We start from the raw sequence: 16976 nt of genomic DNA, 5'->3' as shown, positions 1-16976 counted from the left end.
TCTTCAAAAGGGAAAAGGTTTCTTCAGGGTCTTTCTCCCCAACAGGCACTGAAGTCCAAGCTAAGACAGAATATTATTCTTTTGTTTTAAGCCTCATCAGAATTGCTGGATTTTCCCTTTTGTAAAACACATTTATTGGCTCCTTTCCTCTCAGCAATAATTTCACCTCTCTTTCATTAATCATTAATTTAAATCCAAACCTTTCCTCCCTGAAATAGCTCCCTGTGGTTCAACCACTGGGCTAGTCCATTTGACTTGTAGCAAGATGAGACATGGCTGGATTTCCCTTTCAGTCCATACCTAATTGTAGGGGGTCAGATTGGGTAAGTAGAGAAAAGGGAGCTATCCTGTCCACCAGCAACAAAACATTGGTACAGTTAGCCCCAATGTGGCAAAGTGGGGGAAGGGATAATCTATCCCACCAATCTCTTTGGAATTCTTGCATTATGTTCAAATTAATAGCAACAGTATCTTGTTTTACATTATCAGCCTCTGGAGCCCTTAATTACACACCTGGTCTAGAGACTACGAATTTGTCATTTGTTATGGACTGAATTTTGTGTAACCCCCCCCCAAATTAATATGTTAACCCCTACTCCCAACGTGATGGTATTAGAAGGTGAGGTCTTGGGGAGGTAATTAGGATTAAATGAGGTTATGAGGGCAGAGTTCTCAAGAATGGAATTAGTGTCCTTATAAGAGTCACAAGGGAGCTTGCTGCTCTCTGCTCTCTGCCTTGTAAGGATATAAGCAGGTGCAGTTTGCAGCCTGGAGGAGGGTCCTCACCAGAATCTGACCATGCCAGCACCGTGATCTCCAACTGCTAGCCTCCAGAACTGTTGTTCATAAAGCATCCAGTCTATGGCACTTTGTTATAGCAGCACAAACAGACTAAGACAGCATTGAAATCAAGAAAATTATGGAAGACTTGTATTTAAATTCCTGCATCATTCCTCATTCTCTTTTCCCTACTTCCACTGTAAAAGCATAACAATTTATCTAATGGAGACATGATGTTAGTCAACTTCGTGTTAAGTTGCAAAATACAAACTATAGGTTTGTAGACCAATCCTTCAATCCATCGTCACCCCTACATCTTTTTAAGCAGTTGTGTTTAGTTCAATTGTCTATTAATCTACCACTTTGAGGGTGATAAAGAATATGATAAGTCCAGTCCATTGAACGTGATGTTTCTTTGCCCATTTTAGTACCATGTGGGCAGAGAAGTGAGTGTCTTGATCCAAGGAAATGTGACTAGGAGGGCCAAACTGGTACAATATTTTTGTTCTAATATTTTTTTTTTTGGCTGCACCACGTGGCATGTGGAACTTCTCCGACCAGAGGTTGAACCCATGCCACCTGCAGTAGAAAGTGCAGAGTCTTAACCACTGGACCACCAGGGAAGCCCTATTCTAACTTTTTGATAGTATTGAAAACATTGGCTTCAGTCACTGGGTATGCAAAGCCAAACCCAGAATATGAATCAGGTTCTGTCAATACCCATCTAAGTTCCCCTAGGGCAATAGATAAAGGGTCAATATTACCTACTTGCCAGCTATGAACTGGACATTCTCCCTTGGGAATACTTCCCAGAGCTAATTGCAAACACTGCTTTTCTGATAGCAAACAGAATAATTATTATTAATGGTTTAAGCTTCAGTAAGGGGCACTGGTATATTTGTCATTTGGTCCATCGATGCATGGTTTGAATTCCCCCATGTCAGCTCATTTCATGGACCCAGGTTGCCACTTCAGGTGGTCAAGCTAAGTCATCAACTTGTTGATTCCTTGCATAAGGCTTCTTTGCTGAGCATTCACATGTCCCACTTTGGTTTGCTCTTAGAATTTACGTAAAGATTTCCAAAGAGCAGTACCTCTTTTATCATCCAGTTATCTATGGCCCACTTGCCAGACCAAATTGCATATCCATTGGTCAAGAGTCAGTACACACTCAAAAAGTAGGACATTTACTTGTATCTAATTCTTCTATCACTGACAGGAATACATCCTATAATTTAGCTCCCTGGACCAAGTTGTTCTTATTTTCCCTCATGAGAATTTTACTATCTGCTGGACACCAAACCTCAGCTTTCCTTACTGAGCCATGACCTTCAATTCTGGAACATCTATCTGTGAACCAGGCAAATTGCCTAATATCCTTGAAAAATTGGTTGAAGTGAGGGGCCCAATTCCACAACAGCAGCAGGCAAAGCCAGGTGTAGGTTACTCTAAAGGCTCCCATTTTGCATATTCAGCTAGTGTTGGCCAAAAGGTCGATGAATGTATCATTTCATTTTAAATTTTACCTAATAGAGGAGAAATTTCCATTCAAACATACCTATACCAATTATACATTCAGGTAGAGGTGATACTTTCACATAAATTTAAAAAATCATACATTCTACATTTCTTCTTTTTTGGCCACACTGCACGGCATGCAGGATCTTAGTTCCCTAACCAGGGATCGAACCTGTGCCCCCTGCATTGGGAGTGCAGAGTCTTAACCACTGGACCACCAGGGAAGTCCCATACATTCTAAATATTAACCATATTTTAACTTTCATTCCTTTTACAGTAGCATGCCATATCCCTTAAATTAATTCTATCACCCTAAGGGGTTGATTAGCAAGCCTAACCAGTATTGTACATTGTGCACATATATTCAATGAATCTAAAAGTTTATTCTTTACTCCCAAGCCATTTTATATAATCTTGGTGTTCAACTGATATACCAAATTATCATCTTGAGCTGAATACTGTAAGAAAAAAGAGCTCATAAATCAGTGGCTGGATAAAATACCCTATAGACAAACATTTTAAAATTAGGGGTGGAGGTTGCATAGACCACTCGACTCCATTAATTACACCTTTGGATTTCTTATTGATAGGAAGGATTCTCAAAGATTGTGAGTATGTAAAGCTGTAATAGGATTTGATCAGAGAAACCACTGGGAATAATATAGTATTTTTTATAGAGATTTGACCTTACACAATTGTGGAAACTGGTTAGATAGTTTATGTATGGCTTTTGCTTCTAGGTCTGGTGCTAGACCTGATGCTAGCATGGCAGGAAGTCAAGAAGGAAAGATGGACATGAAGTGGGGAAGAACAAAGACAAGCTGGAACCTGCCTTGGTCCCTTACCACCTCTAAGCCTCTAACCTTAGTGATTCAGATGACCTGCAATAGAAGCTAGTATCCTTCATTATGAAGCTAAATGTACAGTTGACCCAGGAGTAGAGTTGGAGAAACTGAGGAAGGAGATCCAGCAGGAGATGGATTGCTGTGGACCCAGCTGCTGCCTCACATCTCCAAAGTGAGTCAAAAAATCAGTGACAACCTGTGTGAGCTACAGCAGTACCTGATACTCTGCACTGACCCTCTGAGTGTAAAAAGATGACGACAATGGTGAGTTGTATGGTATGCGAATTGTGTCTCAAAAGAGCTGGGTTTTTTTGTTTTTTTTGTTTTCTTTTTAGATAGCTGCTGTTTTACTGCTGCCTTCTTAAATCTCGCACAAAACGTCTTTTATTGTCCAGGCTAACCTTGTAAGTATATAGGGGAGGGAATTTCTGGGAATCATAGCTCCGCTTAAATAAGTTACCACTGTATAAACCTGCTGCAAATGTTTTCTGTTCGGTTATATAAATTTTTTAATTTAGTTAATTAATTAATTTATTTTGCTGCACTGGGTCTTCGTTGCTGCACGTGGGCTTTCTCTATTCGCAGCGAGTAGGGGCTACTCTTCCTTGCGGTGTGCGGGCTTCTCATTGCGGTGGGTTCTCTTGTTGCAGAGCACCAGCTCTAGGTGCGCAAGGTTCAGTAGTTGCGGCTCGCGGGCTCAGTAGTTATGGCTCACAGGCTCTAGAAGGCAGGCTCAGTAGTTGTGGCGCACGGGCTTAGTTGGTCCGTGGCATGTGGGATCTTCCCGGACCAGGGTTCGAACCTGTGTCCCCTGCATTGGCAGATGGATTCTTAACCACTGTGCCAAAGTCCCAGATTATATAAATTGTGTTTAAAAATGTAAACTTTGAAGCTAGATGGAGAATCCATGCTCTAATTCTAATAAAATCATCATTGGATATCAGTAAAAGGTTCTCTATCAATATCTTTGCACTTTAAAAAATGGTGTGCTTATAAAGGTAATTATAGGACTAAATAACATGGGAAAGCGTTAACTAGTACTAAAAGTTATATTTGTAAATACTTACACTTTTTTTTTGTCCCTAAGAATAATACAAGCTATCTATTATTGTACCAGGAATCATTATTTTTCAAAAAGCAAATACAGGGCTTCCCTGGTGGCGCAGTGGTTGAGAGTCCGCCTGCCGATGTGGGGGACACGGGTTCGTGCCCCGGTCCGGGAAGATCCCACATGCCGCGGAGTGGCTGGGCCGGTGAGCCATGGCCGCTGAGCCTGCGCGTCCGGAGCCTGTGCTCCGCAACGGGAGAGGCCACAACAGTGAGAGTCCCGCGCACCGCAAAAAAAAAAAAAAAAAAAAAAAAAAAAAAAGGAGTACATAGTGTATGAATTCATTCATAATATATAAAAGTCTAGAAAATGCAAAATAATCTGTAGTTACAGAAACTAAGATCAGTGATTGCCTGGGGGGGGAGAGACTCCGATGAAGAGGAAGGAGGGATTACAAAATCAACACTTGGGTGTTCTACATAAATTAGTTTCCTTGGTTGTGGCAATAGTTTGATGGATGTATACATATGTTAATTCTCATCAAATTGTACTCTTTAAACATGTGCAGTTTCTTATAAGTTAATTTTATCTCGCTAAGATTGTAAAAAAAAAAAAAGAAATCCTTGATCTTTTGCACAGAGTTATAAAAACTTCTTGGTGAAAATTGGTATAGTTTTAGTGAACCTCACTTCATACAGCAGACTTATTTATGAAAACTTGCAGTAAGCTAAATATGGATAAACAAAGTAACATTTTTAAGCATCAAGGAAATTCTTTATGCAGAGAATTCTTTTTTTTTTCTTTTGAATTAAAAAATTTACATACAAAATTGTGTGTATGTGTGAGTGTGTGGGTACATTTCTAGGAGATTTTATACACCCATAAGTTCTTGTAACTACCACCACAGACAGTCTAGAAAACAGTTGAGCACCTGAATGAATTCCCTCCCGCTGCCCCTTTGTATTTACATCATTTTCCACACCCAGTCTTGCCTACCACTGACCTGTGTGCATTATATCTGTTCCTATATTTTAGCTTTTTTCAGAATGTCATATAAAATGGAAACATACAGCATGTATTGGGTTCTTTCACTTAGCATAATGCATTTGAGATTCATCCATGTTGTTGTATGTATCAGTAATCCATTCCTGTTTATTGTTGAGTAGTATTCCATTGTGTGGATGAACTACAGTTTATTTATCCATTTATCTATTGAAGAACAAGTGGATAGTTTCCAGTTTGGGACACTTATGTATAACAATACTTATACAGAGAATTATTTTACAAATTAAAAACTATTTGCAGTGTAAATAATCGTTATTTCCTTTAATAGTTTTGTAAACTTTAGCCTCTAATGTATCAAACTTCCTTCAAGAGGGGCACCTTTTTTTTTTTTCTTTTGGCTGCGTTGGGTCTTTGTTGCTGCACACGGGCTTTCTTTATTGCAGAGAGCGGGGGCTACTCTTGTTGCAGTGCGTGGGCTTCTCATTGCGGTGGCTTCTCTTGTTGCGGGGCACGGGCTCTCGGTGCGCGGGCTTCAGTAGTTGAGGGGCATGGGCTCAGTAGTTGTGGTGCACCAGCTTAGTAGCTCCGCGGCATGTGGGATCTTCCCGAACCCGTGTCCCCTGCATTGGCAGGTGGATTCTTAACCACTGCGCCACCAGGGAAGCCCTGGAATCTTTATATCTTTTATATCTTGACCTGGGTGGCGGTTACATGGGTATTTACATATGTAAAAATTCAAGTTGTATACTTAAGTTTTTTTTTGTTGTTTTTTTTTTTTTGCGGTACGCGGGCCTCCCACTGCTGCGGCCTCTCCCATTGCGGAGCACAGGCTCCGGACGCGCAGGCTCAGCGGCCATGGCTCAGGAGCCCAGCCGCTCCGCGGCATGTGGGATCTTCCCGGACCAGGGCACGAACCCGCGTCCCCTGCATCGGCAGGCGGACTCCCAACCACTGCGCCACCAGGGAAGCCCTATACTTAAGATTTTTAACGTGGATTCCCAGTTGTCCCAGCACCAGCACAGAACTCCACACAATGATTTGCTCATAGAAGGCGCTCAATTTAATTGAACTGAACCAAGACTGCAACAGCAAGACCTGTTCTTCTACAAGCACTCAATAGGTGTTTGTTATCATTGCAGACTGTGATGACTATTTGTGGACTGTGAACCTTCTTCCTGGTCCAAGAAACATTTGCCTGGAAGTCAGTTACATAATGATTAACTAAAGCTACAGTTATTCCAAGTTAGTACTTTCTCTTTTTCTCCTTGAGATTTTTAACTCAAAATGGAAGATTTGGGCAGGAAATGGAACATGTTTTCTTTTTACAATAGGTCATGTTCATGATTTCGGTTTTATCAAAATATTGGTTGTAGATAACTGTGCTATGATGTCTCTCATTTCCTTTCCACCCTTTCTCTGCTTTAAATTAGCTTGTCTGTGCCTCTTCCTCCAAGAGTTTGCTCACATGTGATATTCCCTTTTCAGCCCCTAGCACCCAGGAGTAAACTAAGCTAGGCCAATTGGCTTTTCTCTCCCCAGAATTTGGAATTGGGATTTAGAAACCCCAGAAGTCTCTTTGGCTGCTTGAAATGGGTAATATAAGGCTGGTATGGGTATGCATTGCATATGCATTTGTGCATATATGTGGTAATGGGCCATTGTCTAGGACCATGCTATACCATGCAGTACCACTTGACTCTTGGGAATCTTTTCACCATTCCAAACAGTAGAAATAAAGAGTGCCCCACCACTCTGACACCTCCCTCTCTCAGCTTTCCCTGCTCTCTCATGTCTCTTTTTCTATTCCCTAGCAGCACCAGGACAATGGTTTGGCAATTTTTAGTCCAGAGGCTATCACCAATCTCAACTCATTGAAGCTGATAATGGTTCAGAGGGTTCAAGCACCCCTACTTTATTAGTGATTCTTTTGGTGACTCCCTCCCCAGTCTTAGAGAAGGGGAAAAATCTCTACCCTCTTTCACAATGTAAGGAGAGAGAATAACCTCTCTTTAGAACACTGCCTTCCCCCCAAAAGGCAACCTTCACTTGTTCTGTCTTCCCCTTATGTGAGGGAGGGGAGAGTGGTGCAGGTAGTGATGATTTTCTTAACTGGTACCTCTCACTGGGCCCAGTGGGGAAGGGATAGACTCCAAAAGCTGATGGTTCTTCAAACATAGAATAGGTAGCATTGTGTATTCTTAGCTTTGGGCTCAAAAACAGGATCTAATTTCACTTAAAATGAAAAAAGTCCCTGACATAGACAATGATATGAGTTGGACTCCTTTCCAATGTTGTTTCTTATAATTAGCAGCATAAGTGAATCATTTCTGGTAGTGACTTGCAAATATGTGCATAAGACAAATTTTACAAGTTTCAGTACTGGTTGGTTTTTTAATAGTCTAGTTCATTACTGTTTACAAAGCATTTTCACACATATTGTGCCATTTAATTAAGTGTCTGGGCTGTCACTGATCCACAACCCTATCCAGAGATTACATTGGAACCTTCCAGAGCACCCCTGATATCCTAGTTTACTTTCCAATTACCTTTCCTCCTCAAGGTGCATAGCCTCCTTTCCAGATCCAAAATAATTCTAGTCAGAGCTGATCATAGATTAAAGCCTGTCTCAGGAAAGAACATCTTTTCATCAATTTTATTCTCCCATTAATTTGGGATTTAGGTTATTTTTAACAATTGCATTGGAATCCATTTCAGGATTTTTGTACTGTCTGCATATCTACCTTTATTTATCTTTGTTACAATATAAGAAAAAGCACAAGGCCCTGTGGAATTCCTGGGCTTCTTGACCCCTCCATGATTCTATTTCCTCTTTTTTTTTTAATGTTTATTTATTTATTTGGCTTCACTGTGTCTTAGTTGTGGCATGAGGGATCTTCCGTTGCGGCATGTGAGATCTAGTCCCCTGATCAGGGATTGAACCTGGGCCCCCTGCGTTGGGAGCATAGAGCCTTAGCTGCTAGAACACCAGGAAAATCCTATTTCCTCCTCTTTTTAACTCTTACAACCTTTGCTAGTATGCCATTTGGATTGTGGCTGAAGCTAAAAGACTGTGGATTTAATCACATAAAGAGATAATATAATGGTTAGGAAGAGGCATTTAAAATCCTCCTGTAATACTTGGGGGTCCTTCAAGATTTACAATCCTAAATATCACATTAGGAGAAAAAATATCCTGATAGCAGAAGGTGATATCCTTTTAAACTTTAGGGAAAAAGATTGAAATACCTTTGTGATGGATTAGATGGAGATTGGGGAATAAAAATAGACATAGCTTAATGAATTCCAGAACTCAATTATCTCTTTGTGTGTGTGTGGGTGTGGGTGTGGGTGTGGGTGTGTGGGTGTGTGTGTTTAACATGCTCCAGAGGATGAAATAAGTAATATTTCTAAAAAGAAGAAATGTTGAAGCGCAGTTGGCAATAATACTGAAGCTATCACATCTGCTTCTCCACACTTATTATTAAACATTATCCCCAAGGTCAGAGCACAAATAGTTTGCCTTGTATTTATTTCATCCTAAATGTCTTTCTTTATTCCCATAAAATTTCTGAAGTCTTCCTTATTTTCCTTCAGGAGGCCCCCTTCTTCAATTTTTTATTACACAAAATCTTGAAAAATCATTCTATTACTTTCTTAAAAATTGGTACATAGGATATTGTCAATATATCAATTACTATATAGCAAACAATGAATATATAAAATCTTGTTTGCCTTTGAAGTTTTAAATTATGAAAATACAACTCATGTTCTCTATCTTCAGGAAATAGTAAGATAGCAATGAAATGTCAAACTTTTCAAAATATAGGAGTAATTTGATTTATTCCTATGACTATAAAAGTGAACATGCTTTCTCAAGATCTATTTCTACTGAATTTAAGTTGTATAACTACCTTCAACAGTGAAGGTTTTACACCGAATAATAAAACAGCTCTACTGTGAATTTGAACTGCCTCATTAACTTTACTGGAGTAGCATTTTTAACCAAAATTAATTCCAAACAAATTAAGAGTTTAAATATAATAAATAATTCAGAAGTGAGAAGACATTTGAACTAAATATTTATTAAATGTTTGGATCTGAATGTTCTTTGTAGGCCTCAGGATTTTCATATTCATAAATGTGCCCCTAGTGCCCAACACACAGTAGGTATTCAACAAATACCTACTGAAATGAAGATAACCTTCTAGCTCAGAAGTAAAAAACAAACAAACAAGAATCTCAAAGGAAAATAGGAAGCAATTGACTAAATTTTTAAAATTTAATCTTAGTACATTAAACTTATAATGAATAAAATGAAAAAGAAGATAGTGAAATGTAAGAGTATTTGAAGAAAATTTGAGAGATGAAAAGTAGAAATCTTTATTTAAAAAATTCCATTTGGGCTTCCCTGGTGGCGCAGTGGTTGAGAGTCCGCCTGCCGATGCAGAGGACACAGGTTCGTGCCCGGTCCGAGAAGATCCCACATGCCGCTGAGCCTGCGCGTCGGTAGCCTGTGCTTTGCAACGGGAGAGGCCACAACAGTGAGAGATGTGCGTACCGCAAAAAAAAAAAAAAAAAAATTTCCATTTATAATAGCATCAAAAAGAATAAAATATTTTGGAATAAACTTAACCAAGGAGGTGAAAAACTAATACACTGAAAACTAGAAACCACTGCTGAAAGAAATTAAATACACAAATAAATGGAAAGACATTCTGTGTTCACAGATTGGAAGATTTTATATTACTAAGATATTGATACTATCCAATGATACTATAGATCAATGCAATTCCTATCAAAATCCCAATGACATTTTTTTTGCAGAAATAGAAAAATTTATCCTAAAATTCAGATGGAATCACAAGAGACCCTGAAGAGCCAAACCAATCTTAAAAATAAAAAGAACGAAGTTGAAAATCTCACATTTCCTGATTTCAAAACTTACTATAGAGCCATGGTAATCAAAATAATGTGGTACTGGCATAAAGATGGATATATATAAACACAAATGTAATAGAATAGAGAACCTAGGAAAACAACACTCACATATATAATAAAATGATTTTTGACAAGGGTACCAAGATCACTCAATGGGGAAAGAACAGTCTTTTTAAACAAATGCTGGGAAAAATGAATATCCAAATGTAAAAAATGAAGTTGGACCCTTACCTTATACTGAAAATTGATTAAAGACCCAATGCAATAGCTAAACTATAAAGATATTAGAAGAAAACAGAGGAAAAGCTTCATGGCTTTGGATTTGGCAATAATTTCTTGGAGATGATACCAAAAACACAGGCAACAAAAGAAAAAATAAATTAAATTGGACTTCATCAAAATAAAAGATAAATTGAACTTCATCGAAATTAAAAACTTTTGTGGACATTATCAACAGACTGAAAAGGCAACTCACGGAATGAGAGAAAATATTTGCAAATCATGTATCTGATAAGGGATTAATATCCAGAATACATAAAGAACTCGTACAACTTAACAACAACAAAAAAACAACCAATTAAAAAATGGGCAAAAGGGACTTCCCTGGTGGCACAGTGGTTAAGAATCCTCCTGCCAATGCAAGGAACATGGGTTCAATCCCTGGTCCAGGAAGATGTCACATGCTGTGGAACAGCTAAGCCCATGTGCCACAACTACTGAGCCTGTGCTCTAGAGCCTGTGAGCCACAACTACTGAGCCCACGCAGCACAACTACTAAAGCCCGCATGCCCTGGAGCCCGCACGCCGCAACTACTGAGCCCACACACCGCAACTACTGAGCCTGCGTGCCTAGAGCCCGTACTCTGCAACAAGAGAAGCCACTGCAATGAGAAGCCGGCGCGCCACAACGAAGAGTAGACCCTGCTCGCCACAACTAGAGAAAGCCTGCGTGTAGCAACGAAGACCCAGTGCAGCCAAAAAAAAAAAGAAAGAAAAATTGGGCAAAGGACTTGAACAGATCGTTCTCTGAAGAAGGTATACAAATTGACAATTAGCACACGAAAACATACTAATTATCAGGAAATACAAATCAAAACCACAATGAAATACCAACTCACACCCATTAGGATGGCTAATATTAAAAAACAAAAACAGAAAGTAACAAGTGTTGGTGAGGATGTGGAGAAATTGGAACCCTCATGCACTGCTGGTGGGAATGTAAAATGTGTGCAGCTACTGTGAAACAGTATGATTATTCCTCAAAAAATTAAATACAGAATAACCATATGATCCAATAATTTCCCTTCTGGTTATATACCCAAAAGAATTGAAACCAGGGGCTTGAACAGATATTTGTACAGCCATGTTCATAATAGTGTTATACACAGCAGCCAAAAGGTGGAAGCAAGCCAACTTTTAATCAACGGATGAATGAATAAACAAAATATGGTGTGTGTGTATATATATATGTAACATGGATGACCTTAAATTATGCTAATTGAAATAAGTCAGTCATAAAAGGATATTGTACAAGTCCCCTTATATGAAGTACCAAAAGTAGTCAAATTTACAGAGACAGTAAGTAGAATGGTGGTTTCCAGGGACTAGGAGGAAGGGAGACTGGGGAGTTACAGTATAGTAGGCACAGAGTTTTAATTGGTAAAGATGAAAATGTTCTGGAGATAGATGTTGGTGATAGTTGCACAACAAGATGAATGTATTTAAAGTCACAGAACTGTACACTTAAAAATGGTTGAGATGGTAAATTTTATGTTATATATATTTAACCAGTTAATGGATTGACTTGTGTCCACCCAAGTTAATATGTTGAAGCCCTAACCCCCATTGTGACTATTTGGAGATAGGGACTTTAAGGGCATAAGTAAGGTTAAATGAGGTCATAAGGGTAAGCCCTAATCCAGTAGGAATAATGTCCTTATAAGATAAAGAGAAACCAGGAGTGCCTTTGCATTGGAGGAAAGGCCATGTGAGGACAAAGTGAGATGGTGGTCATCTGCAAGCCAGGAAGAGAGGTCTCACCAAAAATCAACCCTGCCTTGATCCTAGGGATTTCCTGCCTCCAGAACTTCAAGAAAATAAATATCTGTTTTTTTAAAAAAATAAATTTACTTTTTTTTTTTTTTTTGGCTGTGTTGGGTCTTTGTTGCTGTGTGCAGGCTTTCTCTAGTTGCGGCAAGCAGGGGCTATTCTTCGTTGCAGTGCGCAGGCTTCTCATTGTGGTGGCTTCTTTTGTTGCGGAGCACGGGCTCTAGGCGCACGTACTTCAGTAGTTGTGGCACATGGGCTCAGTAGTTATAGCTCGTGGGTTCTAGAGCTCAGGCTCAGTAGCTGTGGCGCACAGGCTTAGTTGCTCTGCAGCATGTGGGATCTTCCCGGACCAGGGCTTGAACCTGTGTCCCCTGCATTGGCAGGCAGATTCTTAACCACTGCACCACCAGGGAAGCCCCTAAATAGCTGTTGTTTAAGACATCCAGTCTGTGCCATTCTGTTATGGCAGCCTGAGCAGACTAATAGAACCACAATTTTTTTAAGTTAAAAAAAATTATTAATGATATTTTGAATTGTAAAAATAATGCATTGATATGAAAAAATTCAAATCACACAAAGGGTAAAAAAATCATAAGGAAGCCTCTCACCCCATCCCCAGAGTAACCAATGCCAATAGTTATAAGAATATCTTCCAGAAGGCTTTTATGAATATATAAAACATATATTTATATTATAAACACTTTCTTCTTCTTCTAGCAAGAATCAAAGTAGGGTCTGGTTCAGAAAGGGAAGATACCTTCAAGTTTGTTAATGCCTAAAACATAGTTTAACATATTCATCCATTCCATCCATTGTATATTTAGATTATTTCTAGATTTTTTTTCCTCTGTCATAAAATGTGATTAACTTCCTTATAGTCACTTAAAATTATTTCTGTTCTGGAGTTTTTTAGATCCTAATGTACAATGCAACATTTAGCCTTTCCATTACTATTGTTTACATAGGTTATTCCCTATTTTTCTCCCATCATATAAATGTAATTCATATCTCTACAATGTTACTCTTTTAAATTATTTCATTAAGTTCCTAGTAATGAAAATCGGTCAACAGATGTGATACGTTTATGGAACTTGGTATATATTGCCAAACTGATTACTTGCCAACTTACATTTCTACAGCAGTGTTAACAGTACCAATATTAGATACTCCTCTTTAAAAATATCTCCCTCTCAGGCTTTCCTGGTGGTGCAGTGGTTGGGAGTCCACCTGCCGATGCAGGGGACACGGGTTCGTGCCCCAGTCCGGGAAGATCCCACATGCTGCAGAGCCATGGCCGCTGAGCCTGCGCGTCTGGAGCCTGTGCTCCGCAACGGGAGAGGCCACAACAGTGAGAGGCCCGCGTACCGCAAAAAAGAAGAAGAAGAAAAAAAAAACTCCCTCTCTGCTAAAAAAAGAACTCCCTAAAGTAGTAGTTAAAAAAGGAAATCTTAATTTGCATTTTTGATTACTACTGAGATTGAAGATTTTCAAATATCTATTAGTCATTAGTATCTCCTTTTTGTGTGTAAACCATCAACTCATACTCTTTACTCATACCTGTATTAGAGGCATTAATATCTTTCTTATTGATTTGTATGAGTCCTTCATACATTATATTACTCCTTTATCTATCAATATTTATTCCAAATATTTCCCAGTTGGTTTCTGTCTTTTAATTTTATGTGTCCATCCAACAAATATTCACTATCTACTATGTTCCAGGTACTATGGTCGGAATTCTAAGTTATTTTCTAAATTACTTTATATAGAGAATTACACACATACTTTTTCATTCTTCCATTGTTTAAAGTTTTGAAAGGTTGAACTTAGATCAGGGCAAAAACCCACATATGATTCTGTATCACTGTCTGCGTGTCAGAGCTGGGCCTTTCTATCTCTCATGAGATTGCAAGCAGATGTTGGGCAAGGAGTCATTGAATGCTTGTTTGGGGTTGCAGGATGAGCCCAATCAAGGTAGTTCACTCACATGCGGGTAAAGTGGTGAAGCTGTTGGTGGAGGCTTTTGTTCCTCTCCACATGGGCCTCTTTATACACAGGTCTGCTTGAGTGGAGTTTCGTGGAGCCTAGCTTCCTCCAGAGCAAGCAATCCAAGAGAATGAAGTGGAAAGCTGCAATCAGTGCCTTTATGACCTAGCCTCAGAAGTCACACACCTTCAGCTGTATTCTACAGGTCAGAGTAGCCTTCATTCAAAGGGCTGGAGGAGTATATATTTCCAGAGTGGAGAATCACTGGGGGTTTTCTTGGAAGCTAGCTACCAAAGATCCTAACATCTTGATTTTCCTGTAATTTACTTTATAAAGCAAATACTGATAATTTTGCAATATTGTGTACCAGTCCAATTTTGCAGCATACTGTTCTTTTAAACACAGCTGTGTTTTCAAACACATATGTGCGCATGGGTGCACCCAAGTATTTGAGACTTTCTGTTCCACAATTAAGGTTCCACAGATTAAAGACCCTCTGTTACAAGGTCAGCCTATGAACTTCATTAGGGCACTAGATTCCACTTCAAACTCTGAAATTTGAGTAAACAGAGTTCAAGAGTGCAGAGTAACAGCCAAGTAGCTGGACTTCTATCTACTTGTAACCTGTTAATTAACTAGGAAACACTTTGAGTCTTACCAGAAATTTTCATTTTCTAGAAAATTTTACCTGCTTTAATTAAAAAGCTCTTCTCTTTGTTTACCTACCTTTATCTAGAACAGGATTTTCTAAGTCCATGTGGCATTTTATGAATATTTTATTTTAAAGGCACAGCAATTATTCCCACGTAGGTTATTCTAAAAGAACTCAGGGCACAAGGAGACTTGGCAAAATAAGCAGCCAGACATCCCCAAAAGATTGTCCTCGGGTCTTGCCTCCAGCTTAGTCCCAGGTCCCCTCCCGGATGCCTGTTACCTCATATGCTCTAGAGCTGTTCTGTCTCATACGGTGGCCACTAGCCACACCCTACACTTGCAATATTGAAAGTCTGAATTGAGCCTTGCCCTAAGTGTAAAATACACACCTGATTTTGAAGATTTAGTATGAGGTAAACATTAGTATGTCATTAATAATTTTTATATTGATTATATGTTGAAACTAATATTTTGGATAATTAGGTTAAATAAAGTGTACTATTAAAATTTAAAAAAAGCTCTAGCAGATGATACTAATTTACTGAAGGTGATTCAGCTAGTTGAGGTGATTAACCAAATACTGAGGTAGAAGGCCAGGTTAGATGAAAAGGTCAACTCAGAGTAAGGAAGACACTTTCTTACAGCTAACCTTCACCTCTCCTGCTGGATAGGCAAATAGGCACCTTCGTGAAATCTTTGTTTGGAACTCACACTTTCATTTTACCACTAGTCCCTCTTTAAAGTCTGTCAATTCATGGACCCAAGAAAACAACAGAGTAGCCCTAAGTTTTCCCAAATTGGGAAATCTCTTGGGTCCCAGTTGTTTAGCAGGGAAACTAAGAAGGTTAGAATGAGAGAGTAGGAAGCACCAACTTAGTTTACAAAGAAATGAGGTTCTTACACCACAAGTATTATCCTTATTTCAATCCCTAAGGTCAAAGCAACAAAGGTTTAAGCTGACTGCCTCCCAGTTCCCCACTATCTCTGGATCAGCCTTTAATACTCGTCTTGAACTGATTTTTAGTCAGCTTTCTGGATGCACTGTTAGGGAGGGTACAGGGGAATAACTGCCACGTTTGACGTACATATTGTACGTCTTATATTGTTGTACATATAAGACCAAATCCTGATCCCCAATTTTCACCTGGGCCTGAGTGATCGAAAACAATCTCTACATGTCTCAGAAGACATCAACTTGCGCCCACGTCTACCAATACCCCCGCTATTCTAAAGACTCCGGCCGAGGAAAGGCATCAGCTTAGGCAAAGGGAGACACACTGCAGAGGACGTTGTCCACGACAGACGACACAGAGGACACACTGGCCACTTCAACAGACACGTGACCTCCCTCTCCACTTCAGAACGCTCGGCTCCACCCCTCCCACCCGGAACTACAACCCCCGCGCTCCACGCCCGCACGAACCGCGTCGCTCGCGCCCGCCCCGCCTACCCGGACCTACTGGGCAGGCGCAGGGCGCGCGCATGCTCGGCAGGCCGGCTGCGGGGGGCTTCGGGATGCTGCAATCTGTTGCGCCGCCACCCGCGGAAGCCGGCAGATCCGGGCCTTGTGGCTAAGAGTGACGTGGTCAGTCGAATCAAAACAGAGGAGGGGAGGAAGCAGCGGCCAGGAGCGGCGGCGGCAGGGACGACCGGAGCAGCTGCTGTGTTCCGGAAGCTTCAGGCGGTCTTTCTGCCGAGGCTTGGTCCCGGCCCCCATCTTCCCCGCCCTATCGGTTGTTGTCTGGGCGGGTGAGTGTCTGCCCCTTCTCCCACCGCCGTTTGCCGGCCCACCTTCCCCTCACCCCGGTTTTTCCTGGTGGCTACTCAGGCTCTGGCGGACTGCGGCAGCTGTGGCAGAGCGGGGCTGCTTCTCGGGCTTGGTGCGTCCCCGGCTGGGCTGGCGACTCTGCACCTGGAGAAGCCCGCTGCTGCCGAGCCCGCGTCCCCCGGCGAAGAGCGAGGCGAAGAGCCTGAAATTTGGCTTTCTCTGCAGGAAACCAGAGTCGGGACTTGGCAGGGAAGTGGACGGTAGCCAGGGATGGTTTCATTTTTAGGGCAAGCAGTAAACTCGGGTGGAGGCGTATAATGGAGTAAAAAGAAGAGAGTCAGTCGTAGCTGGAAGGAAAACCCCACAAACCTTGAAATTCACACTA

At 40.5% G+C, this 16976-nt stretch overlaps 1 protein-coding gene across 1 annotated transcript in view; it reads left to right on the top strand.

The window, feature by feature from the left end:
• The first annotated feature begins 16301 nt into the window (after window positions 1-16301).
• Window positions 16302-16976, top strand: part of SMIM14 (small integral membrane protein 14) — a 71626-nt gene continuing 70951 nt past the window's right edge. The window contains exon 1 of the mRNA XM_082838852.1: window positions 16302-16572. The gene's annotated coding sequence lies outside the window, so the exon portion shown is untranslated. The remainder of the gene's footprint in view (window positions 16573-16976) is intronic.

The sequence above is a fragment of the Leucopleurus acutus genome (assembly GCF_964270905.1).
Source record: "Leucopleurus acutus genome assembly, chromosome: 4".
Taxonomy (NCBI): Eukaryota; Metazoa; Chordata; class Mammalia; order Artiodactyla; family Delphinidae; genus Leucopleurus; species Leucopleurus acutus.
This window is presented reverse-complemented; position numbering and strand designations above follow the sequence as displayed.